General features: G+C 30.9%; 1 long non-coding RNA gene across 2 annotated transcripts; it reads right to left on the bottom strand.

The window, feature by feature from the left end:
• Positions 1 to 1,848: 1,848 nt before the first annotated feature.
• Positions 1,849 to 5,759, bottom strand: LOC140051715 (uncharacterized). 2 transcript variants are annotated; one of them, XR_011845548.1, is made up of 6 exons: positions 5,655 to 5,759; positions 4,764 to 4,834; positions 4,120 to 4,203; positions 3,488 to 3,567; positions 2,851 to 2,940; positions 1,849 to 2,237 (listed from the first exon to the last, which is right to left on the bottom strand). It is a non-coding gene; the product is annotated as an uncharacterized lncRNA (long non-coding RNA). The 2 variants fall into 2 exon arrangements; XR_011845547.1 differs by having other exon boundaries at positions 4,124 to 4,203.
• Positions 5,760 to 14,246: the final 8,487 nt, after the last annotated feature.

The raw sequence follows: 14,246 nt of genomic DNA, 5'->3' as shown, positions 1-14,246 counted from the left end.
GCTCAAAATGGTCTAAAACGGTTTATAATGTGATTCTAAGCACTTTGGTGTTTTTATGTTAACAATTTTTTTCGAAAATCACAAAATGGTCTAAAACGCTTCCAAATGCGATTTGAAGCTATTCTAAGCACTTTCGTGTTTTTATGTTAACAAGTTTTTTCGAAAATCACAAAATGGTCTAAAACGTCTCCAAATGTGATTTGAAGCTATTCTAAGCACTTTGGTGTTTTTATGTTAAAAAGTTTTATCGAAAATCACAAAATGGTCTAAAACGTCTCCAAATGCGATTTGAAGCTATTCTAAGCACTTTGGTGTTTTTATGTTAACAAGTTTTTTCGAAAATCACAAAATGGTCTAAAACGTCTCCAAATACGATTTGACGCTATTCTAAGCACTTTGGTGTTTTTATGTTAACAAGTTTTGTCGAAATGCTCAAAATGGTCTAAAACGTTTTTGAATACGATATTAAGCTATTTTGTGCTCTTTGATGTTTTTGTGTGAAAAGTGTTATCAAAATGCTCAAAATGGTCTAAAACGATTTATAATGTGATTTTAAGCACTTTGATGTTTTTGTGTAACCAAGTTTCATTGAAATGCACAAATTGGTCTAAAACGTCTCCAAATGCGATTTGAAGCTATTCTAAGCACTTTGGTGTTTTGTGTAAAAAAGTTTTGTCGAAATGCTCAAAATGGTCTAAAACGTTTTTAAATACGATATTAAGCTATTCACAGCTGTTTCAACCAATGTAAAATAAATAGAGAAAGTCAAGCGCCCTCAATATTGTCAGACGGCGATATGTGCCTGAGCGTGACGCCGCGCGAGTGGTTGAATCTCGTTCAACTTTCGCGACATTTGCAACTTTTATAACTACACTTTAAATTATTTTAATCAATTTCGTCATAAATATTATAAAACCATTTTTATACTATTTGTTAGAAAATAAGTTTTTTAATTACCGATTTTTTGGAAATAATAAGTAATTAAGCATAACACCAAGTTTACGAAATTATTTACACCCGGAAGTTTTAAAAATTAACATCGATCGGCCTAGCAAATGTAAACAATGGAAAGTTTGAAAAAATGCTTGTCAAATTGTACACTTTTTGTTTTTATTCGTAATTTTCATAATACTTGGAAAATCTAGGTAAAAGTTTGATTATATATGCTTACATGAGACATTGAATTGTTAGGAGGTGACGGTGAAAATCTCAAGAAATTTTCATTGAAAAACTCGACTGTTTTGTTAAATGCGAAACAGCGTATTTGGCGAGAGGTCGATGAACGCGTCTGATAACCGCTCGCTAGGCTGTACGCAACTAGGCCTAGGTTGTAGCTAGGCCTAGTTGGTACGTATAAGTAGTGTAATCATGCTATATATCATTTTAATTTACAATAGATTAAATAATAAGCTTAATTATTATCATTGTATTTATTTCAACTGAATATAATTCATCATAAATGTAAAAATTTAGTAAAACTACTAACTACCAGGCCTAGGCTTTTAAAATTAAAGCCTATACAAAAATACTCAAACTACTGTATGATAAATATAATATAAAATTAAAGGTTGGTAAAATTAACATTTCTTTTCATTTTTGTAGGCAACACAGTTTCACGAAAAGGCTTTACGTTCTACTTGCTTTTGTTGTGGAACAAAATTTAAAGAAAAAGATAAAAAATACAATTTTTAAAATATGAAAAGCCGTCACAAATTTGCACTAAATCTAACAAATGTAAAATCACAACCTATATACATTTGTACAACCTGCCATTCACGAATTTGCAATGGATACTGTATACTACCACGCTAACATTTAAATTAACAGGGCATGGAAAAATTGCTTGGCATGCTACACCAACAACTTACAACAACTATGACCTGGGCAAAAACTACATTCACAAGTGAAAGAACACACTGGCGTTTAAGGGAACAGTTTTTTTATTTGGTACAGCTGCTCCATAATCTGCTTTTCTTCCTTATATCTTCACTCTTTTTGAAAGTTTATACTAACAAATTTATTTAAATGAACATACCTCATAATCAAATAACTGTTTTCTCATCCTAATTTATATACATAGTTTAAAAACTGCCAATTTTCAATTAAGATTACATCATACATTGTACATTTCTATTCAACTAAATTGTCAGAACTTTCTATTATTTAAATGTCTAAGATAGTCAGGACTCGGGTCCATTCTACAGTCACCACAGATTGACTTTTTCATCACAAAATTTCTGAAATTATAAAATGTATTAATGTGTAAAATAAGTATTTTTTTAATTACATAAAAAATATGATACAAGTATTTTTAGCAGAATACAGGCATATTGCACCAGGTGTAATACAGCCTAAGCTACATATGCTTGAGCACCATGCTATTGCATTCATGAGAGAATGGAAGGTGGTCTCTGAACAAGGCGGGGAGCTAATACATGCCAAACTCAACCGTCACAAAACAGCAGTGTGGATTAGAGTCAAACTTAGACTCATCTGACTTTCACATCTCCAATGATACAAAATGAAATAATAAAACCCAACAAATGCAAGAAAGCCAACAAAGAATGATTCATTAACATTAATGATCATAAAATATTGTACATTTTTAAATGTTAAAGGAATATTGCATTGTATTGATTTCCTATTAACAATGCCTAATGATAATGAACATGTAAAAGTAATACTATACAGTAGTATGTCTATATTTCAATTACTAACTAATTACTATTGATTGATAGTACTACTGCTGTACTGTACATGTGTTAGTGATTGATTGTTAAAGTTACAAATTCATAGCATGGTAAACACAATTTAAAATTTACTAGTTCTTGAACAGTAAAATAAACTTACCTATATAGATGGTAGGTATAGGTATTGGTCCAAATCTGTTTAAAATGTTTTAGCCATTTTGGGTTGCCGCTATACTATATTATTATGTACCTAAAAAATATTAATAGTAATAGTATAACATTATAATAAGAATTAATTAAAATTAACTTATTATATTTACTATGGTTGCATACACACAAATTTGAATATGCAGTGATGAGCAAAAACAAATGTTAAAATTCATTATTTATAATAATTGTAATTATTACATACAGGGTAGGCATATATGCCTTATGTCATTGCATAGGGTATATATAACCAGGTATCCTCATAATAAACATTATTTGTAATAAATACTGTAAATATATTAAAAATAAAAATTAATAATAGCCTCTAGGCCTAATTAGGTAGCCTACTAATACCTAGCCTATTGCTCTAGGCTAGGCTAAATAAGCTGGAAAGCTGCTTCTCTTAGGCTGCTAGTGCAAGAGAGCACAGGTCTAGCTAGTATATTAAAATAAAAATAGGGCCTAGCCTAGCCTGGCCTAGCCTAGCCTAGCCCAGCCAGTGGTAGTGATTGGTTGTTAATATTGAAAATTAATAGCATGGTAAACACAATTTAAAATTGACTAGTTCTTGAACAGTAAAATAAACTTACCTATAATATAGATGGTAGGTATAGGTATTGGTCCAAATCTGTTTAAAATGATTTTTCCACTTCGGGTTGCCGCTATGTACCTAAAAAAATAGTAAAACATTACTATAAGAATTAATTAAAATTAGCTTATTAAATTTAATATGGTTGCATACATACTAATTTGAATATGCAGTGATGAGCAAAAACGAATGTTAAAATTCATTATTTATAATAATTGTAATTATTACATACAGGGTAGGCATATATGCCTTATGTCATTGCATAGGGTATATATAACCAGGTATTCTCATAATAAACATTATTTAAATAAAATACTGTAAATATATTAAAACTAAAATTAATAATAATTAAATAATAATATATAGGCGTAGAGCCTAGACCTAATTAGGTAGTCTACTTATACCTAGCCTATTGCTCTAGGCTAGGCTAAATAAGCTGGAAAGCTGCTTCTCTGTAGGCTGCTAGTGTTAGAGAGCACAGGTCTAGCTAGTATATTAAAATAAAAATAGGGCCTATAATATAGGCCTAGCCTACCCAGCCACTGGTAGTGATTGATTGTTAATATTGAAAATTAATAGCATGGTAAACACAATTTAAAATTTACTAGTTCTTGAGCAGTAAAATAAACTTACCTACTGTATATAGATGGTAGGCTGCTAGGTATTGGTCCAAATCTGTTTAAAATGTTTTTGCCACTTTGGGTTGCCGCTATGTACCTACAAAATAGTAAAACATTATTATAAGAATTACTTAAAATTAGCTTATTAAATTTAATATGGTTGCATACATACTAATTTGAATATGCAGTGATGAGCAAAAACGAATGTTAAAATTCATTATTTATAATAATTATTAATTGTAATTATTACATACAGGGAAGGCATATATGCCTTATGTCATTGCATAGGGTATATATAACCAGGTATTCTCATAAGAAACATTATTTAAATAAATACTGTAAATATATTAAATTAAAATTAATAATAATTAAATAATAATATATAGGCGTAGAGCCTAGACCTAATTAGGTAGTCTACTTATACCTAGCCTAATTGCTCTAGGCTAGGCTAAATAAGCTGGAAAGCTGCTTCTCTGTAGGCTGCTGCTAGTGATAGAGAGCACAGGTCTAGCTAGTATATTAACATAAAAATAGGGCCTATCATATAGGCCTAGCCTACCCAGCCAGAGGTAGTGATTGATTGTTAATATTGAAAATTAATAGCATGGTAAACACAATTTAATATTTGCTACTTCTTGAACAGCAAAATAATCTTACCTATATAGATGGTAGGTATGGTCCAAATCTGCTTAGCCACTTCAGGTTACTGCTCTATATATGTAGGCTACCTACAATAGTATAACATTAATAATTATTATAACAATTTTATAAAATTAATTTAACTTATTAAATTTAATATGATTGCATACTAATTTGAATATGCAGTGATGAGCAAAACCGAATGTTAATATGATGCTTGTCATTATTTATATTGTAATTATTACATACAGGGTAGGCCTATAATATTCCCTATGTCATTGCATACATGGTATATATAATCCTCATAATATTAAATTTACAGTTTTTGTAATGAATACTGTAAATTTATTAAAACTAAAATTAATTATACTGATTAAATAATATTAAAAATATATAGGCCTAGGCCTAGATCCTGGGCCTAATTTTAATTAGGTAGCCTACTAATACCTATTAGGCTAGTAGTAGGCTAGTAGTAGGCTAGCCTACTCAAGGCCAGGCTAACTAAGCCGGAAAGCTGCTTCTCTGTAGTAGGCTGCTAGAGAGCACAGGTCTAGCTAGGGCCTAGGCCTAGTATTAAAATAAAAATAGGGCCTATAATATTGGTATATGCCTACCCTACCCAGCCAGGCCTAAATAATTAATATAATGTAACATTTCCAAACTCATTTGTGTCAGCTGTCACATGAAAGGCAGTGTTGCAACTAGAGTAGACACAAGCCTAAGCCTAAAAATGAAACAATTTGAAACGGCCGTAGCTCAAAAATTCAACCATCACCTCTCGACCATTACTATGTTATAACATTCACAGATAACTAAATTATCATGCAGTACCAAAGAATTAGAGTGAAAATTACATTTTTTAAAGATACGGACAAACAAACATGTACCAAATTTGGAAATGTCACTCACGTGCGTAAATTGGTATATGCTTGTATTTTATGGTCCACCCTTCCATTAATTTTCAGCGTTACATTCCTTGTAAAAAAACAAAACGACAACGTGCTTGTTTCATCCAGGGACTCTTTAATGAATATTCATATTTTTAGCGACCCTTTATTTTTTTATCTCATTCTCATTGGCTGTTTAAAACATGTCTTTAAATGACGTTTGACTCCACTCTGCACACGTGGATTTGTAAGTAATTGTTTATGTATTGTTACTCCAGCGATACGACTTGTAACGTTGAGGGCGCATGACTTAATTCGTATGTTTGAAACAGCTGTGTATTTTGTGCTCTTTGATGTTTTTGTGTGAAAAGTGTTATCGAAATGCTCAAATGGTCTAAAACGGTTTATAATGTGATTTTAAGCACTTTGATGTTTTTGTGTAACCAAGTTTCATCGAAATGCACAAAATGGTCTAAAACGTCTCCAAATGCGATTTGAAGCTATTGTAAGTACTTTGGTGTTTTTATGTTAACAAGTTTTTTCGAAAATCACAAAATGGTCTAAAACGTCTCCAAATACGATTTGAAGCTATTGTAAGCACTTTGGTGTTTTTATGTTAACAAGTTTTTTCAAAAATCACAAATTGGTCTAAAATGTCTCCAAATGCGATTTGAAGCTATTCTAAGCACTTTGGTGTTTTTATGTTAACAAGTTTTTTTGAAAATCACAAAATGGTCTAAAACGTCTCCAAATGCGATTTGAAGCTATTCTAAACACTTTGGTATTTTTAGGTTAACAAGTTTTTTCGAAAATCACAAATTGGCCTAAAACGGTCTCCAAATGCGATTTGAAGTTATTCTGTACACTTTGATGTTTTTATGTTAACAAGTTTTTTCGAAAATCACAAAATGGTCTAAAACGTCTCCAAATGCGATTTGAAGCTATTCTAAGCACTTTGGTGTTTTGTGTGAAAAAGTTTTGTCGAAATGCTCAAAATGGTCTAAAACGTTTTTAAATACGATATTAAGCTATTTTGTGCTCTTTGATGTTTTTGTGTGAAAAGTGTTATCGAAATGCTCAAAATGGTCTAAAATGGTTTATAATGTGATTTTAAGCACTTTGATGTTTTTGTATAACCAAGTTTCATCGAAATGCACAAAATGGTCTAAAACGTCTCCAAATACGATTTGAAGCTATTCTAAGCACTTTGGTGTTTTTATGTCAACAAGTTTTTTCGAAAATCACAAAATGGTCTAAAACGTTTCCAAATGCGATTTGAAGCTATTCTAAGCACTTTGGTGTTTTTATGTTAACAAGTTTTTTCGAAAATCACAAAATGGTCTAAAACGTCTCCAAATGCGATTTGAAGCTATTCTAAACCCTTTGGTGTTTTTATGTTAATAAGTTCTTTCGAAAATCACAAATTGGTCTAAAACGTCTCCAAATGCGATTTGAAGCTATTCTGTACACTTTGATGTTTTTATGTTAAAAAGTTTTTTCGAAAATCACAAAATGGTCTAAAACGTCTCCAAATGCGATTTGAAGCTATTCTAAGCACTTTGGTGTTTTTATGTTAACAAGTTTTTTCAAAAATCACAAAATGGTCTAAAACGTCTCCAAATGCGATTTAAAGCTATTCTAAGCACTTTGGTGTTTTGTGTGAAAAAGTTTTACCTAAATGCTCAAAATGGTCTAAAACGATTTATAATGTGATTTTAAGCACTTTGATGTTTTTGTGTAACCAAGTTTCATCGAAATGCACAAAATGGTCTAAAACGTCTCAAAATGCGATTTGAAGCTATTCTAAGCACATTGGTGTTTTTATGTTAACAAGTTTTTTCGAAAATCACAAAATGGTCTAAAACGTCTCCAAATACGATTTGAAGCTATTCTAAGCACTTTGGTGTTTTTATGTTAACAAATTTTTTCGAAAATCACAAAATGGTCTAAAACGTCTCCAAATACGATTTGGAGCTATTCTAAGCACTTTGGTGTTTTTATGTTAACAAGTTTTTTCGAAAATCACAAATTGGTCTAAAATGTCTCCAAATGCGATTTGAAGCTATTCTAAGCACTTTGGTGTTTTTATGTTAACAAGTTTTTTCGAAAATCACAAAATGGTCTAAAACGTCTCCAAATGCGATTTGAAGCTATTCTAAGCACTTTGGTGTGAAAAAGTTTTGTCTAAATGCTCAAAATGGTCTAAAACATTTTTAAATAGGATATTAAGCTGTTTTGTGCTCTTTGATGTTTTTGTGTGAAAAGTGTTATCGAAATGCTCAAAATGGTCTAAAACGGTTTTATAATGTGATTCTAAGAACTTTGGTGTTTTTATGTTAACAATTTTTTTCGAAAGTCACAAAATGGTCTAAAACGTCTCCAAATGCGATTTGAAGCTATTCTAAGCACTTTGGTGTTTTTATGTTAACAAGTTTTTTCGAAAATCACAAAATGGTCTAAAACGTCTCCAAATGCGATTTGAAGCTATTCTAAGCACTTTGGTGTTTTGTGTGAAAAAGTTTTGTCGAAATGCTCAAAATGGTCTAAAACGTTTTTAAATACGATATTAAGCTATTTTGTGCTCTTTGATGTTTTTGTGTGAAAAGTGTTATCGAAATGCTCAAAATGGTCTAAAACGGTTTATAATGTGATTTTAAGCCACTTTGATGTTTTTGTGTAACCAAGTTTTTTCGAAAATCACAAAATGGTCTAAAACGTCTCCAAATGCGATTTGAAGCTATTCTAAGCACTTCGTTGTTTTTATGTTAACAAGTTTTTTTTCGAAAATCACAAAATGGTCTAAAACGTCTCCAAATGCGATTTGAAGCTATCCTAAGCACTTTGGTGTTTTGAGTGAAAAAGTTTTGTCTAAATGCTCAAAATGGTCTAAAACATTTTTAAATACGATATTAAGCTATTTTGTGCTCTTTGATGTTTTTGTGTGAAAATTGTTATCGAAATGCTCAAAATGGTCTAAAACGGTTTATAATGTGATTCTAAGAACTTTGGTGTTTTTATGTTAACAATTTTTTTCCAAAATCACAAAATGGTCTAAAACGTCTCCAAATGCGATTTGAAGCTATTCTAAACCCTTTGGTGTTTTTATGTTGACAAGTTTTTTCGAAAATCACAAATTGGTCTAAAATGTCTCCAAATGCGATTAGAAGCTATTCTAAGCCTTTTGGTGTGTTTATGTTAACAAGTTTTTTCGAAAATCACAAAATGGTCTAAAACGTCTCCAAATGCGATTTGAAGCTATTCTAAGCACTTTGGTGTTTTGTGTGAAAAAGTTTTGTCTAAATGCTCAAAATGGTCTAAAACATTTTTAAATACGATATTAAGCTATTTTGTGCTCTTTGATGTTTTTGTGTGAAAAGTGTTATCGAAATGCTCAAAATGGTCTAAAACGGTTTATAATGTGATTCTAAAGCACTTTGGTGTTTTTATGTTAACAATTTTTTTCGAAAATCACAAAATGGTCTAAAACGTCTCCAAATGCGATTTGAAGCTATTCTAAACCCTTTGGTGTTTTTATGTTGATAAGTTTTTTCGAAAATCACAAATTGGTCTAAAACGTCTCCAAATGCGATTTGAAGCTATTCTAAGCACTTTGGTGTTTTGTGTGAAAAAGTTTTGTTTAAATGCTCAAAATGGTCTAAAACATTTTTAAATACGATATTAAGCTATTTTGTGCTCTTTGATGTTTTTGTGTGAAAAGTGTTATCGAAATGCTCAAAATGGTCTAAAACGGTTTATAATGTGATTCTAAGCACTTTGGTGTTTTTATGTTAACATGTTTTTTCGAAAATCACAAAATGGTCTAAAACGTCTCCAAATGCGATTTGAATCTATTGTAAGCACTTTGGTGTTTTTATGTTAACAAGTTTTTTCGAAAATCACAAAATGGTCTAAAATGTCTCCAAATGCGATTTGAAGCTATTCTAAACCCTTTGGTGTTTTTATGTTGATAAGTTTTTGCGAAAATCACAAATTGGTCTAAAACGTCTCCAAATGCGATTTGAAGCTATTCTAAACACTTTGGTGTTTTTATGTTGACAATTTTTTTCGAAAATCACAAATTGGTCTAAAACGTCTCCAAATGCGATTTGAAGCTATTCTAAGCACTTTGGTGTCTTTATGTTAACAAGTTTTTTCGAAAATCACAAAATGGTCTAAAACATCTCCAAATGCGATTTGAAGCTATTATAATCACATTGGTGTTTTTATGTTAACAAGTTTTTTCGAAAATCTCAAAATGGTCTAAAACGTCTCCAAATACGATTTGAAGCTATTCTAAGCACTTTGGTGTTTTTATGTTAACAAGTTTTTTCGAAAATCACAAAATGGTCTAAAACGTCTCCAAATGCGATTTGAAGCTATTCTAAACCCTTTGGTGTTTTTATGTTGACATGTTTTTTCGAAAATCACAAAATGGTCTAAAACGTCTCCAAATGCGATTTGAAGCTATTCTAAGCACTTTGGTGTTTTGTTTGAAAAAGTTTTGTCTAAATGCTCAAAATGGTCTAAAACGTTTTTAAATACGATATTAAGCTATTTTGTGCTCTTTGATGTTTTTGTGTGAAAAGTGTTATCGAAATGCTCAAAATGGTCTAAAACGGTTTATAATGTGATTTTAAGCACTTTGATGTTTTTGTGTAACCAAGTTTCATCGAAATGCACAAATTGGTCTAAAACGTCTCCAAATGCGATTTGAAGCTATTCTAAGCACTTTTGTGTTTAGTGTGAAAAAGTTTTGTCGAAATGCTCAAAATGGTCTAAAACGTTTTTAAATACGATATTAAGCTATTTTGTACTCTTTGATGTTTTTGTGTGAAAAGTGTTATCGAAATGCTCAAAATGGTCTAAAACGGTTTATAATGTGATTCTAAAGCACTTTGGTGTTTTTATGTTAACAATTTTTTTCGAAAATCACAAAATGGTCTAAAACGTCTCCAAATGCGATTTGAAGCTATTCTAAACCCTTTGGTGTTTTTATGTTGATAAGTTTTTTCGAAAATCACAAATTGGTCTAAAACGTCTCCAAATGCGATTTGAAGCTATTCTAAGCACTTTGGTGTTTTGTGTGAAAAAGTTTTGTTTAAATGCTCAAAATGGTCTAAAACATTTTTAAATACGATATTAAGCTATTTTGTGCTCTTTGATGTTTTTGTGTGAAAAGTGTTATCGAAATGCTCAAAATGGTCTAAAACGGTTTATAATGTGATTCTAAGCACTTTGGTGTTTTTATGTTAACAAGTTTTTTCGAAAATCACAAAATGGTCTAAAACGTCTCCAAATGCGATTTGAATCTATTGTAAGCACTTTGGTGTTTTTATGTTAACAAGTTTTTTCGAAAATCACAAAATGGTCTAAAACGTCTCCAAATGCGATTTGAAGCTATTCTAAACCCTTTGGTGTTTTTATGTTGATAAGTTTTTGCGAAAATCACAAATTGGTCTAAAACGTCTCCAAATGCGATTTGAAGCTATTCTAAACACTTTGGTGTTTTTATGTTGACAATTTTTTTCGAAAATCACAAATTGGTCTAAAACGTCTCCAAATGCGATTTGAAGCTATTCTAAGCACTTTGGTGTCTTTATGTTAACAAGTTTTTTCGAAAATCACAAAATGGTCTAAAACATCTCCAAATGCGATTTGAAGCTATTATAATCACATTGGTGTTTTTATGTTAACAAGTTTTTTCGAAAATCTCAAAATGGTCTAAAACGTCTCCAAATACGATTTGAAGCTATTCTAAGCACTTTGGTGTTTTTATGTTAACAAGTTTTTTCGAAAATCACAAAATGGTCTAAAACGTCTCCAAATGCGATTTGAAGCTATTCTAAACCCTTTGGTGTTTTTATGTTGACATGTTTTTTCGAAAATCACAAAATGGTCTAAAACGTCTCCAAATGCGATTTGAAGCTATTCTAAGCACTTTGGTGTTTTGTTTGAAAAAGTTTTGTCTAAATGCTCAAAATGGTCTAAAACGTTTTTAAATACGATATTAAGCTATTTTGTGCTCTTTGATGTTTTTGTGTGAAAAGTGTTATCGAAATGCTCAAAATGGTCTAAAACGGTTTATAATGTGATTTTAAGCACTTTGATGTTTTTGTGTAACCAAGTTTCATCGAAATGCACAAATTGGTCTAAAACGTCTCCAAATGCGATTTGAAGCTATTCTAAGCACTTTTGTGTTTAGTGTGAAAAAGTTTTGTCGAAATGCTCAAAATGGTCTAAAACGTTTTTAAATACGATATTAAGCTATTTTGTGCTCTTTGATGTTTTTGTGTGAAAATTGTTATCGAAATGCTCAAAATGGTCTAAAACGGTTTATAATGTGATTCTAAGAACTTTGGTGTTTTTATGTTGATAAGTTTTTTCGAAAATCACAAATTGGTCTAAAACGTCTCCAAATGCGATTTGAAGCTATTCTAAACCCTTTGGTGTTTTTATGTTGACAAGTTTTTTCGAAAATCACAAATTGGTCTAAAATGTCTCCAAATGCGATTAGAAGCTATTCTAAGCACTTTGGTGTGTTTATGTTAACAAGTTTTTTCGAAAATCACAAAATGGTCTAAAACGTCTCCAAATGCGATTTGAAGCTATTCTAAGCACTTTGGTGTTTTGTGTGAAAAAGTTTTGTCTAAATGCTCAAAATGGTCTAAAACATTTTTAAATACGATATTAAGCTATTTTGTGCTCTTTGATGTTTTTGTGTGAAAAGTGTTATCGAAATGCTCAAAATGGTCTAAAACGGTTTATAATGTGATTCTAAGCACTTTGGTGTTTTTATGTTAACACTTTTTTTCGAAAATCACAAAATGGTCTAAAACGTCTCCAAATGCGATTTGAAGCTATTCTAAACCCTTTGGTGTTTTTATGTTGATAAGTTTTTGCGAAAATCACAAATTGGTCTAAAACGTCTCCAAATGCGATTTGAAGCTATTCTAAACACTTTGGTGTTTTTATGTTGACAATTTTTTTCGAAAATCACAAATTGGTCTAAAACGTCTCCAAATGCGATTTGAAGCTATTCTAAGCACTTTGGTGTTTTTATGTTAACAAGTTTTTTCGAAAATCACAAAATGGTCTAAAACATCTCCAAATGCGATTTGAAGCTATTCTAATCACTTTGGTGTTTTTATGTTAACAAGTTTTTTCGAAAATCACAAAATGGTCTAAAACGTCTCCAAATGCGATTTGAAGCTACTCTAAGCACTTTGGTGTTTTTATGTTAACAAGTTTTTTCAAAAATCACAAAATGGTCTAAAACGTCTCCAAATGCGATTTGAAGCTATTCTAAACCCTTTGGTGTTTTTATGTTGATAAGTTTTTGCGAAAATCACAAATTGGTCTAAAACGTCTCCAAATGCGATTTGAAGCTATTCTAAACACTTTGGTGTTTTTATGTTGACAATTTTTTTTCGAAAATCACAAATTGGTCTAAAACGTCTCCAAATGCGATTTGAAGCTATTCTAAGCACTTTGGTGTTTTTATGTTAACAAGTTTTTTCGAAAATCACAAAATGGTCTAAAACACCTCCAAATGCGATTTGAAGCTATTCAAATCACTTTGGTGTTTTTATGTTAACAAGTTTTTTCGAAAATCACAAAATGGTCTAAAACGTCTCCAAATGCGATTTGAAGCTATTCTAAGCACTTTGGTGTTTTGTGTGAAAAAGTGTTATCGAAATGCTCAAAATGGTCTAAAACGGTTTATAATGTGGTTTTAAGCACTTTGATGTTTTTGTGTAACGAAGTTTCATCGAAATGCACAAATTGGTCTAAAACATCTCCAAATGCGATTTGAAATTATTCTAAGCACTTTGGTGTTTTGTGTGAAAAAGTTTTGTCGAAATGCTCAAAATGGTCTAAAACGTTTTTAAATACGATATTAAGCTATTTTGTGCTCTTTGATGTTTTTGTGTGAACAGTGTTATCGAAATGCTCAAAATGGTCTAAAACGGTTTATAATGTGATTTTAAGCACTTTGATGTTTTTGTGTAACCAAGTTTCATCGAAATGCACAAAATTGTCTAAAACGTCTCCAAATGCGATTTGAAGCTATTCTAAGCACTTTGGTGTTTTTATGTTAACAAGTTTTTTCGAAAACCACAAAATGGTCTAAAACGTCTCCAAATGTGATTTGAAGCTATTCTAATCACTTTGGTGTTTTTATGTTAACAAGTTTTTTCGAAAATCACAAAATTGTCTAAAACATCTCCAAATGCGATTTGAAGCTATTCTAAGCACTTTGGTGTTTTTATGTTACCAAGTTTTTTCGAAAATCACAAAATGGTCTAAAACGTCTCCAAATGCGATTTGAAGCTATTCTAATCACTTTGGTGTTTTGTGTGAAAAAGTTTTGTCGAAATGCTCAAAATGGTCTAAAACGGTTTATAATGTGATTTTAAGCACTTTGATGTTTTTGTGTAACCAAGTTTCATCGAAATGCACAAATTGGTCTAAAACGTCTCCAAATGCGATTTGAAATTATTCTAAGCACTTTGGTGTTTTGTGTGAAAAAGTTTTGTCGAAATGCTCAAAATGGTCTAAAACGTTTTTAAATACGATATTAAGCTATTTTGTGCTCTTTGATGTTTTTGTGTGA

The sequence above is a fragment of the Antedon mediterranea genome, chromosome 6 (genome assembly GCF_964355755.1).
Source record: "Antedon mediterranea chromosome 6, ecAntMedi1.1, whole genome shotgun sequence".
NCBI classification, from domain to species: domain Eukaryota; kingdom Metazoa; phylum Echinodermata; class Crinoidea; order Comatulida; family Antedonidae; genus Antedon; species Antedon mediterranea.
This window is presented reverse-complemented; position numbering and strand designations above follow the sequence as displayed.